This window comes from Struthio camelus, chromosome 5, assembly GCF_040807025.1.
Source record: "Struthio camelus isolate bStrCam1 chromosome 5, bStrCam1.hap1, whole genome shotgun sequence".
NCBI classification, from domain to species: Eukaryota; Metazoa; Chordata; class Aves; order Struthioniformes; family Struthionidae; genus Struthio; species Struthio camelus.
In genome coordinates, this window is record NC_090946.1 from 21,630,604 (window position 1) to 21,644,599 (window position 13,996).

Sequence of the window (13,996 nt, forward strand, 5' to 3'; positions counted from 1 at the left end):
TGTCCTTTCATACAGAACAACTAAACGCTTTGCTTATACAATATTTTTACTTTATGGATTATTACTTTCCTTCATCAGTTTGGCAAAACTGTCAGGATGGTAAATCCTCACGTGTATCAAAACTGTTTCAAAAGCATGCTCTTTCCCAGATCGCTCACATTAAGGCAGGACTTACAGGACAAATATTCAGAAGAGGCAGTTCACAAAGTTGATCTGATAAATGAATGAAGTCTGAAGTTTTAAAAGAGTTACAGAGTTACAGGTCTACAGGTGACAGTTTTAAAAGAGTTATAGGTCCAACAGAAATCAAACTGGATTTTAGCATTATTTTGATATAATACAATGGCATGAATTGAAACAATAACAGTGAAACAAAATATGTAGATGTTACTCAACTAAAATACTATGTAAAAGTGAAACAAATACTTTTTTGTATGTTTTTTATTCAAATACACATCTAGAAGCGAAAAGAGGTAGTAATTTTCTCAAGAATACAATTCCTCTGCCTCACTAGCTGCACTGTCCAACAGCGTACCTGGTCATTTTGCTTACTAAATATTGCTACTTTTAAGACCACATATGCTTCTGTTTTGTGCATTAATTGTGAGTTTGTGAATTACTGTTAGAATACTGTGTGTTTTTCATGTTAGAAGGTCCACCTGAACGGCAATGGAACAGTGGTGTAGCAGATTAAAAACATCAGCAAACCCCATCTTATTTTGAAATGGCACTCAATCTGTACGCAAAAGGCATTATACGGCTTGGTTGCCTGAAGTATCAGTCCTATGTTTCTCTCAGTTTGAATTTATTCGATTTATTTCATTTATATGCACTCCGTCTTCACAACAGAGGACATGGTTTGACAATGCAAAGCTGTTGGTAGCAAAAATAACTGAAAGGGTTCCAACACCCAACAGTTCTTATACAAATGCCCTGCTTCTGTGTTGTGGTGCCAAGACTCTTTATGGGGCTGTGCTATGAGGGGGAGCAGGGAACTCATCTAGACCGAAAAAGGAAGGGTGAAAAAAAAAAAGACGACGACACTGAAGCAAACAAGGGGAAGAAGGAACCACTTAAGCTAAATGATCATACCATGACTTCAGTCAGTCTGTTATTGTAGCCTTCTCTATCTATCAAGAACTGCATTGAAACAATCAACACAATCCACGCTGTCTAGTGAGCTTTCTTTGGACACCAATGGTATTTAGTCTTGACTAAGCTGTGAAGTAACAATTTGCAACTGTGTGAAGATGAGGCAGTAGATTCACTTTATTTCTAAAATACTTATTATTTACCTCTTTTTGGCCATTTTAGAAAGGAACAAAACAAAATATATAAAGAAAACAGAATAAAGCATAAAAATAATCCATCTGTAATCTTTGCAGAAAAAAAGGGTTGCATTCTTCAGACACTCAGAACAAAATATCTGCCCCCGACTGAAGACCTAGGAACCTTTGACCAAATAAATTAATTTTTCCAGTTCTGAATAAGTGATGCTCTCTACAAAGCAGAACTTGCTCTTCTACAAAATGCGTTAAAGGAAAACATCATACACATAATGAGAACGTTGGATTACAAGGGCAAGACGTTAATCACAGCAGATGAGAGTCCTACAGCAGAGCAAAAAGAAAAAGAAAACAAAACAAAACCCGCAGAAGACAAGGGGAAAGTTGTACCACAATTTAAAATAGAACCCCTATGCTTACAGCAGGAACACACTAATGTATTAGACATGAAGAACTTCTGGTAAGTGAACACCAGCAGTTATTACGCAAAACACTATACAGAGCATTAACAAAGCAAGTTGCTTAATGTAATCATCAAACACTTTAAATCTCTGGCAGAATGACTACCTTTAAAAACAGGTCAGAAAGAACATGACTAGCTTAACAGTTCCCATAGTCCCACTACATTCAGTTGTGTGCCCCATAGCTGAGCTATTACAGGAATAACCTATAGGTTATAGGAATAGCACAGCATGCTGCCTACACCCTCCTTTGACACTGGCACATGTTACAACACAGAGTTTCTCTCTCTTAACAGGCTTCAGACTGACAGAACAGGGGAGGAAGAAAATGAAATTAACTGTGTTCACGATACTGTGAACAGGTTACAGGTAAAATAATATCTTCATTGCTCAGCGGCCTGGCTAATACTTCTAAAGGTAGAAAACTGTAATAATGAGAAATGTATTACTGTAGTATTTGTATTACATTTAAGAAAGGTTTTATTCTGTAAGGTCTAAACTATAATCACTTCTTCCAAAAACTACAGCAAAAAAGTTCTGCTAGGATCATCCACTGAGGCTGCAGAGCAGATCTTTCTGACTAGCATTACGCAGGCTTCAGAAATAACAATCATCCCTTCAGTGGTCAATGTGAATGGTCTAACACAAAAAAGGGGCTGGCTGTTTTGAAAAAGGGTAGATAAATGTCTACAGCTTTAATAGGAGTTACATATGCAAGATATATTTGTATAAGAGGCCACCCACTATATTCAGAAAATTACCACACTGCAGGCTTATTTCTATCTGCTATGCTTTTCTTGTCATCAGAAGCTGATGCTGGTCCACACTACCCCAACTTCTACTTTCATTTGCCTAAAAATGTCCTCTCAGATACTTCTGGATGAAAGCCAACAATTACAACTTGAAGAATCTCTCTGCAGTAACTGCCAATAAGATATTCCTTTCGACTTGCCTGCTTCAGTATGGCATAATTTAAGAGAAACCATGCATATGGTCTAGCCAAAATTCAAGTGGGCCACGTGACCAAACTGAGAGAGTGGCTATGTCTATACTACTAAATATGAAGAGAACGAGAGACTTATTTGGCGATGAAGTGATGTGATACAGTCTAAGACTGCACCTACGCTATGCAGCATTTGATCATGGATCTCTTCTGGATTCCACGTGGGCAACCTCTACCTCAGAGACATTTTTTTTTTTTTTGGTATTTTTTTCTCAGTTCAAAGTGTCTGAAATAGTGCGAAGACTGTTTTGCAGCTCCCCAGAGCAGCATTTTCCCAGCATGAAAGCAAAGGTATGCATTTTCCTAGGGTGTAGTAAGAGAGAATGTTGAGGATGTCTGAGGCGTGAAACTAGTAAGACAAGATCGGAGATGCAAAGCAGAAAAAGACAGAATGATACAGTCTCATCCATACTGCCTACTAGAAACCATCCTTGGAACATGCTGCATCAAACCACGTCTGACAGAGTGCACGATGACATGGCCAAAATTGTATGCAGGATTATGTTAACAATTCATCAGCATGAACTATCAGTGATCCTACACTGGATTTGCTCCCCTTGCCCTATTTATTTCACAGTACAGATGTAGCTAATATGCTGTTCTGGTCAGTTACATTCATCACGTTAGGACTTCATAACTGCACACATCTTTCATGTATATAAGATCAATGAATATGAATCAAAGATATCATATGGTCCTACAAACTTTGTCTGCAAGAATCTAGGGGAATCTTGGTTCTCCCTTCATGAAACAAAGACAACGTCTATCAGTATTTTCATATTGCCTAGACGAGAAAAAGTTTTCTTTCTCTCATCACCTGAGTAAATTCCCCAGGGTAATATGAACAAAGCAGGCCAAATTCTCACAAGATATTTTCATCTTATTTTTAAAAACGTATACTAGTTATACATCTGTACTTTTGAACAGCCTCACTATCTTCGCAAAGTGGAATGTGTTCAGACCTGATAGTGAAACAGGAAAAAAGGAAATATCTTTCTATCCATACAGTCTTTGTAATTTTATCTCAAATCTAATTTATAACAATAAGCATCGTGTTTAACTACAAAAAAAATTATCTAACGTCTGCTCTTGCCACCTAGATTTTGCATGCAGTACATACAGGAAACAATTTGATGCTTTTGGAAAAGATTGGTTTAACTAACTAGGAAACAACCCGCAACATGAACGACCAAGGAAGACGTTAACCATAAAAGCATATATTCATAAAGTAGCATATACGTATATATACATACTATATACATGTGCATATATACTTGAACTAGCTACACGGTATGTAAGTATATACGATAAAGTACATACTCAATATCGTCTTCTTTCTGCCCTCATTCACGTGAAACCCATCTTACAGAAGAAAATACAAAGCTCAAGACTTCTCATAAAAACTCAGCTTTGTAAGAAAAATATATAATTGACACGGTCATGAAAGCCCCTAGGGTTTTTACGTAAAAGCGAAGGGACAGAAAATGCAAACGTTAGATGGCATCTATAATCGCTTTCAAATTTTGTATCTTCATACCTGAAACCAGCATAGCACCTTTTAGTAATTCTATCAAAAGATCTCAATGGGTAAGTGACAATGGCAGACCAGTCCTAATTATGAAAAACAAGGGGTCATTACAAAGTTTTCAACTAAGATGAACTAGATGTTTCCTAGTTGTGAAAAAACCTATCAGCATATCACATAGCAGATTTATGGCTCCTCACTTAGGCATGGATATTTCACATGGGAACAGAACACATGCAAATGAAGTGAAGAAAACGCTAAGAATCATCTTCTGGTCTTGACAAGATACTTATGAAGACTGGATATCTGAGGGAAAAGAAAACACAGGGCAGAATACTCATGGATACAGAGAACAGTTTACAGTACTCTAAATTATGCTCATTCCCTAAAAATAAACAAAAACAAAAACCTAATTACTATTTATAAGAAATACCTAAGTAAGATTTTGGGATGAAGATTCCTCATCACCCAAGCTCACAACAAAATGGTTTTAATATATTAATGGAAATCTTCCAAACAAGATTCTCTGCCATCCTTTACCATCATTTACTTTTAAATTCTTCATTCTATCTGCCCATTGAAGGAAGGTGACCTGGACTTCATAACTGGCAGCCTCCACAGTACGGGTAATTTAAAACTATATGACAAGTCTGAGAAAGATTTAGATTATATCTACGAGTGGTTTGGATTAGAGACTTTTATCACCCTGGCCATTAGCCAGGTTATGAGAGAATACTGACCTGAAAAAAGTCATTGTTTCAGAATCTTTCAAGAAAAGGTCAAAAACAGCTTGGTATTTTAAAACTTTGCATTTGAAATACTCATGTTGCCAAGGTGGCAAACAGGCAATTACAGAAAAAAGTAAGAATGTGTGGAAACAAAGCAGGAAGAAGCTACAGCCGTTTTAGGAGGCTGGACAAATCTGCTGCATGAAAATGTGGGCAAATACTCTGGAAACTGCTGGTGACAGGGTCTCAGTAGCGCTCGTCACAATTCCTTATAGAAAACTCGTTAACATATTATGTATCAATTAATACTTTTAGCAGCTCTTAAATATTTGTACTAAGTGTAGCCCACTCCCGGGTTTCAAAAAGGACTGGAATAAAACTCTACTTCAATAGCAAAAACTGGTTTTAAAAAAAAAAAAAGAAAGAAAGAAAGAAAGAAAGACCAACCCTCCAAAGAACAACAGAAGTCAGAAAAGTAAGTACTCTCCTGCATCAGGAAGAGCGAGAATCCCATACAGAAACAAGACGTTCTGTGAGCAGTGACCCCAATGAAGCCTGACTGCCTCTGGATCGGTCTCCGTGTTCCTTAATCCTCCCCTCAGTGTAAGCCATTTCCATATCTGCTACGTGGCAAGAAACACTAAAACTAAGACTAGTCCACACCTATACACGCACCGACTGCCTAACTCACTAGGATGCACTCGATTTGCTTTCCACAAGACTACTGCTTTGAGTGCCTGTCCTCCTCCCACCTGCTGCTTAATACTAAATATGTTAATTTTAACGAAAAAATTTATCAATCTTTCCAAAATGGGTTGAGATTTGCCTGTCAACATCTAAGAACAAAAATAGAAAAAAAAGATACTGAGGAAAGATTAGCTCATCATAGGTACTCCAGGGATTGTGTCCAAAGATGTTCAGACATCCTTCCTATTTTCCTGTACCTGCCTATCAGGTTCTGGATGATCTATTTGAGATTATGATAGGCACTAGTATAATCTACCTGAAATTCCAGACAAGGCTGTACTAGCTATGTAAACCGCTGACTTGAAGATTTATCACTTCTATTTTAACATGAATTAATCAAAATTATTTAGAGGAGTTCAGTTTTCCTCCCAAGGTACTTTTATTTATGATAGCAGTTATACAGTCACACATAAAAAAATTCAAACAATTATAAATACTTTCAAACACACACTGGATCTGTTAAAGTTCTCAACATGCAAGAACATTTTTCAAAGCATCAGGTGAGACTATTTCTTAACATAAAGTACAGAAAATACTGCAATTATAACCTCCACTGAACAGTTAACTATTTCAGACTTTCCTTTGTCTACTTTGCAATCCGTGAAAAGGGCTTTTCATTCTATTTTGCTTTCCATCTCTCTCCAGCTGTACTTAAAGCTTGTTTATATTGCTTATGATCCTCAATATTCACTGCAGCTGCCAAAGGGTTTTTTCTTCCCTCTTTTTTCCAGGTGTATTTATACATTTTCTGGAAAGATACTTTTTTTTTTTTTTTTTTTAAACAGAACGCTGACTTTTTTTTTTTTTTTTTTTAAAACCTTCTCTCTCATCCTTATTTTCTCTGTTTATTCAAATTTGCCCATTTATTCTTTCAATGGAAACACTGTCTTAAGCATTCTTGTGCATCTGACAATGCTGGACATTAATTCTAGAGTTTTACAAATATGTTTTGACTTACAGTACAGTACTGTACAGGTCCTAGACACCTGTCATATCAAAGGAATAGCATTTGTCAGCAAAAAAGGAAAACTTTCACAAAATTCTACTGTCTTCTCCTTGCACAAAGGGTTAAAGGCAACGAAGGGAGGAGGGAAAAAAACCCTAAACAAAAGGCAACTGTGACTGATATGGGTGACTACAAGAAAAAACAGTGATAAAGCTTTAAAGCAATACAGAAAGACTCTGGAAGTGAACAGGTAATTTTAAATCTTAGTGAGAACACTGTAGTCTTGGAATAAAATTCTGTTCTCCCACATTCCCACTGGAGTAATTTTACCACAGATGTGCTTTGCATAAGAAGTGAAGTATATTTCCATCAGTTGAGTACTTTGTTTCTTGAGTGTCATTTCGAAAGTAAAAAATAATTTTTAGTACTGTAGAAGGATTAAGCGTGAAGATACTATGACTGACACATCAGCTGCTCTTCTCCCTTCAGTTAAAGCTTACCCTAGCAAAGTTTGTTAGAACCAAGAACATCACACAGTTACTTCATTTTATTCTAGATCTTATTAATGGAGCTGATTCTACCATCTCTTTAACGTACGAGTAATTTTAACTACATCAGTGGACCGGTGCTGTAAATCACAATTTGTATCCCGTATACTAGTTGGAGAAAAGTTAGTATTACAAACCAGCAGGACAGTAGCTACTGGCTGCAATGTTCGCCACTTATTAGAAGAGTGGAATCCCCATTTCTGGAGAGAAAACGTCCAGTAAGTTAGAAAAACAAACAGGCTGCACTACAGTTCTTCCATTGAGAAATATCTGCTACTAAAAGGCCTGGAATGGAAACAAAAATGCTTCATCTTGCTTCCCATTATTATCTGGATACTAACTAGGTTCAGAGCCTAGATAACACTGCCTATGATTTAAGTCAGAGAAAATAAACGTGCTTTATCTTGTTTATGTCTCCTGTTACCGCAAGGCTCTTCTGTTCTTGACAGTGTCAGGAAAGGCAAATATGCAGAGCAAGCTGTGTCTAAAATCCAGCTGTTACAACTGGAAGAGCAGGATGCAGAGAGGAAGAAGGTTCAGAAATAAACACAGAGAACGTCAAATTAAAGTTAAAGGGAATTTTATGTTCAGAAATAAACACAGAGAACGTCAAATTAAAGGGAATTTTATGTGAAATGTAATCAATAATTAGCCGTTGTTGCTACATAATTAATATCTACTGGTACCAGACCATTTAAGTAAAGCATCTTGGTTTTTTGCTACCTTTTCCTTATACTATCTGTATCTACTGCAAACCTCTGCTCTTTTTTTCATAATATGGTGGCATTGTTTTAGAAGGTTTTGATTAAACCAGTTTGAACATATTTCTCTGTATACATAAAAATGATGCCCAAATAATAATTATTTTCAATTTGCCAAAGCAAATATATTTGCATTTTTTCAAATTTTGAGCATGTATCATTGTGCTCAATAAAAATCACAGTTTTGAACACAGTTCACTGAACATAAATATACACCGAAGAAACATTTTTGGAATATAACGATTCAGCAACATAAAACTGAAAATGTAAGACAATACCTTCTTAATGTAGCTAATGCCGCACTTTTTTCTTGTGAACAGAAAAGTCTAAACTGGGAAATGCTGGGAACTGTTTACGTAGCTCTAACCTTTAAAATAGAGGAGATATTTTAAATTAAAGTGACACCAGCTAAGAATAGACATGCAAATTTACCAGCAGAAAAAAAAGTGACTTTATGGGTTCAGTAGTGTGGAATTCGCAATTTGTTTTGTTTGCAAGAATTAAAAATGTAATTGAAAAAGACCTGCCTAAAAACTGCAATGAATATTGCCCACTCAAAAGAGTGGCCACTGTTATTAATCTACAAGTGTTGCTTTTGCTCCTTTTTGAGTAAAAAAAGTTCTTTTCTTATCGCTAACCTGCTAGCGCTTTCCATATCAAGGCAGAGTTATTCTGTTAGGAAGGAGAAACTGAAGATCTACAGATATATTAATTTTTCCTGGCTTTTATGATACTTGTAACAGATTCTTCAGGGGTAAGGAAAAGACAAGGACAGAAGTATTTTTAAACTAAAGGACACAGTCAGACCATCATTATTTCATGAAGCAAGGCAATCTGAATATGCTCCTCAGTGTTAGGTGGGGAAACCTACAGTATATCATATCATTCTGAAATGCTTTTGGATTTTTGCTCTAGTGCTCTCTGAAGTAATCCTCTCACCAGTGTTCTTCAGCTAACATACAGAATTCCACCAGCTCTGAAGGGAGAAGAGAATACTTTTCTGAGTACTTCCACTGTAATGTTCTCTAAAATAAAAGTACAGTTTTGGAACCAAAACACAGGATGAGATGAAACTCATTTTCATTTTTGACCTCACCACAAGTTAAAATCAGGTCTCCCCTGGTGAAAATCATATGCTATACCCCTGCATTAGTTCAAACCTACTAGCAACTAAGTTAACAATTGTAAAGAGGTAAAAGATGATGTAAAAGCTGCAAGTAAAAGGCCCACTCCTCTTCCTTCTGCTACAAGCTTTAATTCCTACAGACAGTGTTCTCAAAGCCTGCTGGCCATAGGAATTGACATATGCAGTTTCTGCAGATGTAGCTGCAGTAACACAGCTGGATATAATGTTCTACGCATCTGGTACACAGATGTTTGATGGCGTACTTGGCAGTTTGCCAGATTTTGAAGGATCCATTTAGTTCTTGGAGTAAGAATGAAAGAACAAGAGAACAGTCCACCAGTAGTAATAGTACTCCACATTTCTCTAACTGCCTTAACCACTCTCACTTTCTCTACTAAGCTGAGTCACTCATTTTCCTCATACCTTTTCCAGAACTCAGGATCAAGAAGAGACGACCGAGTTGGAATTAAGCAGGCAAAAAATCAAAGCGCTGCTGCAAGTTCTTAGCGAACTCGGAACTCTCCCTTTGAGCCTTTCAACAAGGGTTTTTCAATAAGAGCTCAATCCCAAAACCAACTGGAGACAACGGAAAAAAATTAATGAGCTTTGGAATCAACCCTGAAAGACCCTGAAATGATTCCTCAACCTTCGCAAGCTTAGCAATCTCAGCAGTGCTGTCACTGCTGAGTTTTGTCAGACGTCATTTCTTCTTGTTTAAAATACACGATCGTTTTACCCTGCAAAAATTAGCAGCGTTTTTACCAACCTCTTAACTAGAATGGTTCAAACTTCAATTTTATGTTAGTTATGCCTATAGGCTATGGTTGAACTTCGCAGTGAGCTATATGCAGCATTCCAGAAACGTGTATAGCCACACTAGAACATTATGTATATGTGCTTCTCCTGAAAGAAATTACAAACTTACTCTCAGTAGAATACAAAATCACATAAAATTTTAACAAATAAGGAACAAACACACAGTCTCAGAACATCGACACTTCATGCACCCAGTAAAACATCTTATCCATGGAAAATACTGGCAAATTTCAGTGCTATGCCACAATAAAAGCGAACAGCCACACATCACGATATTACAAGTTCAAGCACATCTCTTCTGAAGCCACTTGATGAGGTGATCAAACCCAAATTCCAGCGTAACTCTGACATTTTAAAATTCACTTCCATTTTCATTCAGAAGCAGAAGTCAAAATGGTAAAGTTGTATTTCACGAACAGTAAGACATTTTCATTCAGTTGCACGTGCAACGTTGCAACTACAGCTCTTTTAATAATTAGTTATACTATTACTGGGTATGACAGTATAATTATATGAATACAAATTTTAAAATATAAGCATAGTGAGATGGAGTTCAAAATGTAGAATTAAAAAGATTCTTTTCCCCCAGAAAAATTTATCATTAAAATATTCTATCATCATCAAAGGCACTGAAACACAATTACTTAACTTCTCTCATTTCAAAAATTGGCAAAACTGAGACTTCCTGTAAAACATTTTGATTTCAACAAAAATACCAGTTTGAATGGAAAACTACTGCATTAACCATTTTTTATTAGCTTTTATTAACACAGCTGGTCTCCCTCACCCCTTAAGTAGCACAAGGTTTATTAGTAATGTAACAATTACCTTGTTGCTATCACATTCCTTCAAGCTTCTTTTCTCTTCCTGTCTCACATTTCATTGTGTTGAACTAGAAAGAGAACAGGAAAAAAAAAATGTATTGAATAAAACTAAGTTTCAGTGTAAGTTTCATGCCTCCATTGCCCACCTGGAAAACTACTTCCATTACCGGCTATTCTGCTGCGTTGCCCAAAAAGCAAGAAAAGAAACAAGCTAGTCCCCAGAGCAATACAGCCCGCATACCTGACCTATCCTTTTACCACTTCACGACTTGTATGCTAGGACAGAAATCAGATAGCAGGAGATGGCTGAGCGGTTGACTGTTTGTTGAGAAATAAATCTTGAGTTAAAAATTGAGACTTGGCACTTATAAATACGACATGTACTAGTTCTGAAATTAATTCAGCCCTCCAAAGAAGAATATTTCAGTGGTGGCTTTCATGCATAAATACAGTTAGACATTCAACAGCTCAGAAAGCATACTAAGTTAGTGCACTGATAAACATTCAGGGGGAAGGCAGAATTTGCACAGAGGAGGATCTTTTACCTTCCTTCTGGAGTATGTAAGGCTATGGTAATAAGCTTGGAACTCGGTTATTAGAGCATAATCTGAAATCTGAAGTTCTTCATGCTGAAGAGAACTATTTTAATAATCAAACCAAACACACAATTTCATTCTTCCTTCTCTGAGGATCCTTCATTAGCTTGCAACGTTTCATTCAAACAAGTATCTACAGCTGAAACCATGAGATACAACTGCTAAGTCTGGGTGATGACAAGAAAGCTGCAGTAGTACACTGACAACGTAAACGTTCCCCAAGTCTTATCCAACCAATGTGCAGTGACAGAAATTGAAGTGTCTTAAATATATATCTCCAAAGTGAAATCTAGCCCCACTGAAGCCAATTTTAAACACTCCACTGATTTAACCAGAAAAAGAATTTCACTGCAGTAGCAACACAATTCAGTCCCCCCACAGCACAGAATTCCAGATGATTTTGTTTTGCTTATACCTTTTGTCCACTATTTGGTATCATTTAGTCAAAGTAAGTATTTGCAGAGACAAGCAAACCACCTCATTCCCGGAGCGCCCCCCCCCCCCCCAGCCCCCCAAAGTCATCCTGTGGAATACTGGAAAGTAGAAGCTGATAGAGACTTCTCTCTCTGGCTCCACTCTCCACCTTCCTCATTTTCTCCTGAATTCTACTTATTTAAAAGAATAAACTGAAAGTATGCATAGAAAACTGAAGGTTCTTACGAATCAAAAGTCATAGAGGCTGTCAACAAGAAACATCAGAACAATTTCCATAGCAGGAGAGACTATACAGGACTTCTTAGCTTGGAAAAGAGATAGCTGCTGATAGATAGATAGAGGTCTACAGAATCACGATTTGGCAAAACTGAAGGGGAAATAATTATTTGCTATTTCACTAAACACAAGAATGAAGCAACATGCCAGGAAATTTCCATGCAGTCATTTTTGAAAAGTGAGATTGCATTTCCACACGGTACCATAACCGTACTGTGAAATCCTTTGTCACTGAACGTTGCATAGGTCAAAAGGATAATCGCACGCAAAAAGTTCATGGAGTAGAACTCCATTAGTAGGTCAGACAGAACTTCTGGCTCATGCCACTCCTGTATAACTGATCACTAAAAGCTGGGAGGACAGAACAGTGAAAGTATCATTTTACACTTGCCCTTCTTCTTAAATTTTTTATAGACATTTGCTAGTGACTGCTCTTAAAGTCAGAGGAACGGGTGAGACAGTGAGAAGACTGATCCAGTATGGCATTTCTTAGATAACGGCGGCAAATTATGGCCGTGTTTTTTTAATTAGTGTCGTCATTTCCTCCACTGGATGACAAAGGAGTCATCCCCTTCTAGTTAGAGCAAATGATTAAAAAGGATGCCAATCTAATATGAAAAGAGATGCTACTTGTAGTATTTATTTCATATACATTATATACACACACACACACACACACACACACACACACACGTAAAATATAACTTTTCTGTAAGTTTCCCCCACCCCAAATCTGTTCAATTACACTAAAATGAGAAACAGCACGCTCTTTTTTCAAGCCTTTGGAGTCTCCAAATCATTTGAGAGTTGTTCTTCTAAAGATATGGGAAACCTACCAAAATACCAGATGTTTAATCAATACTCTTAACATCCTGGAACTCTAGAGTGTGGAAAGGAAATGTCAATTGAATCGCTCTGGAAAAGTAGCTCTTTTGATTTTCACAGTCTGCAATGCACAATATTGACACTCAAGAGAAGTTGGCCTCTTTTTTTAAAATACAAATCTGTGAAAAACCTTCACAGTCTTCCTACCACATACACGTATTCACTTGAAAAGACGACCCAAACAAAAAACATTTTGCAGTTTCTTTGGAGATTTTGCCCGCATGTTGTAAGATAGAAAATACTCTCGTATTTCTTAGATGGACACCTCCTTAAGAAAGGAATGTATTTTGAACGTTTGAAGGTAATCAAACTTAACTTTTCAGAGTTCTATATATTTACAGAAATTTACGAAATACGGTAGTTCTGATAGCAGATAATAAATACATGTGAAAATATTTTTAGATTGTTTAAGAAATCTTGATATATATCAACTTATAAAACAGATTTATTTTTTGCTAATACTGAACATCAGCCTCATTTAATCATTAGCGCTGTATTTTTACATCGAAGACAAGGTTTCTGTTATACATATTAACTATTACAGAGTTTAACTCCTTGTTATACTCGTCTTTACCAATAGATGCCACATTACAACTCCCGACTCCAAATAGGATAAGAGATGCTTTTGCATGAACATACTTTTTTCAGAAACATTTTTACATAAAGAATTTAATTCAAATTCTTCTCTACTCCCCCAAAACATGCCCATAGCGAGCATAAACATTCTGCCTTGGGATACTGAAATGTAATTGCTTCAGTCATTTGATATTTTCTTCTTCCATTGATAACATATCAGATGATATCATGACAGATATGCCCCTGAATCATTAGAAGTATCTTTATTACATCTGCATTTAATTGGGGGGGGGGAGGGGAAGAGGTAAATATTTTTTTATGTAACCCATCAAACAAGTGTCCAAGCACTGAGGAATAGATGAAAAGCATGAGTTTGGTGTATCTCCTTCTACCTTCCTAATTTGTTTGCATTCTAAATATATATTATTAATTTGCAGCTGTGTACTGAAGTTGTGAG

General features: G+C 36.6%; 1 long non-coding RNA gene across 1 annotated transcript in view; it reads right to left on the bottom strand.

Annotated features, from left to right (window-relative positions):
- Positions 1 to 13,996, bottom strand: part of LOC138067435 (uncharacterized) — a 227,198-nt gene that overhangs the window by 157,143 nt on the left and 56,059 nt on the right. Inside the window, exon 2 of the long non-coding RNA XR_011141351.1 lies at positions 10,776 to 10,839. This is a non-coding gene — a long non-coding RNA (uncharacterized lncRNA). The remainder of the gene's footprint in view (positions 1 to 10,775; positions 10,840 to 13,996) is intronic.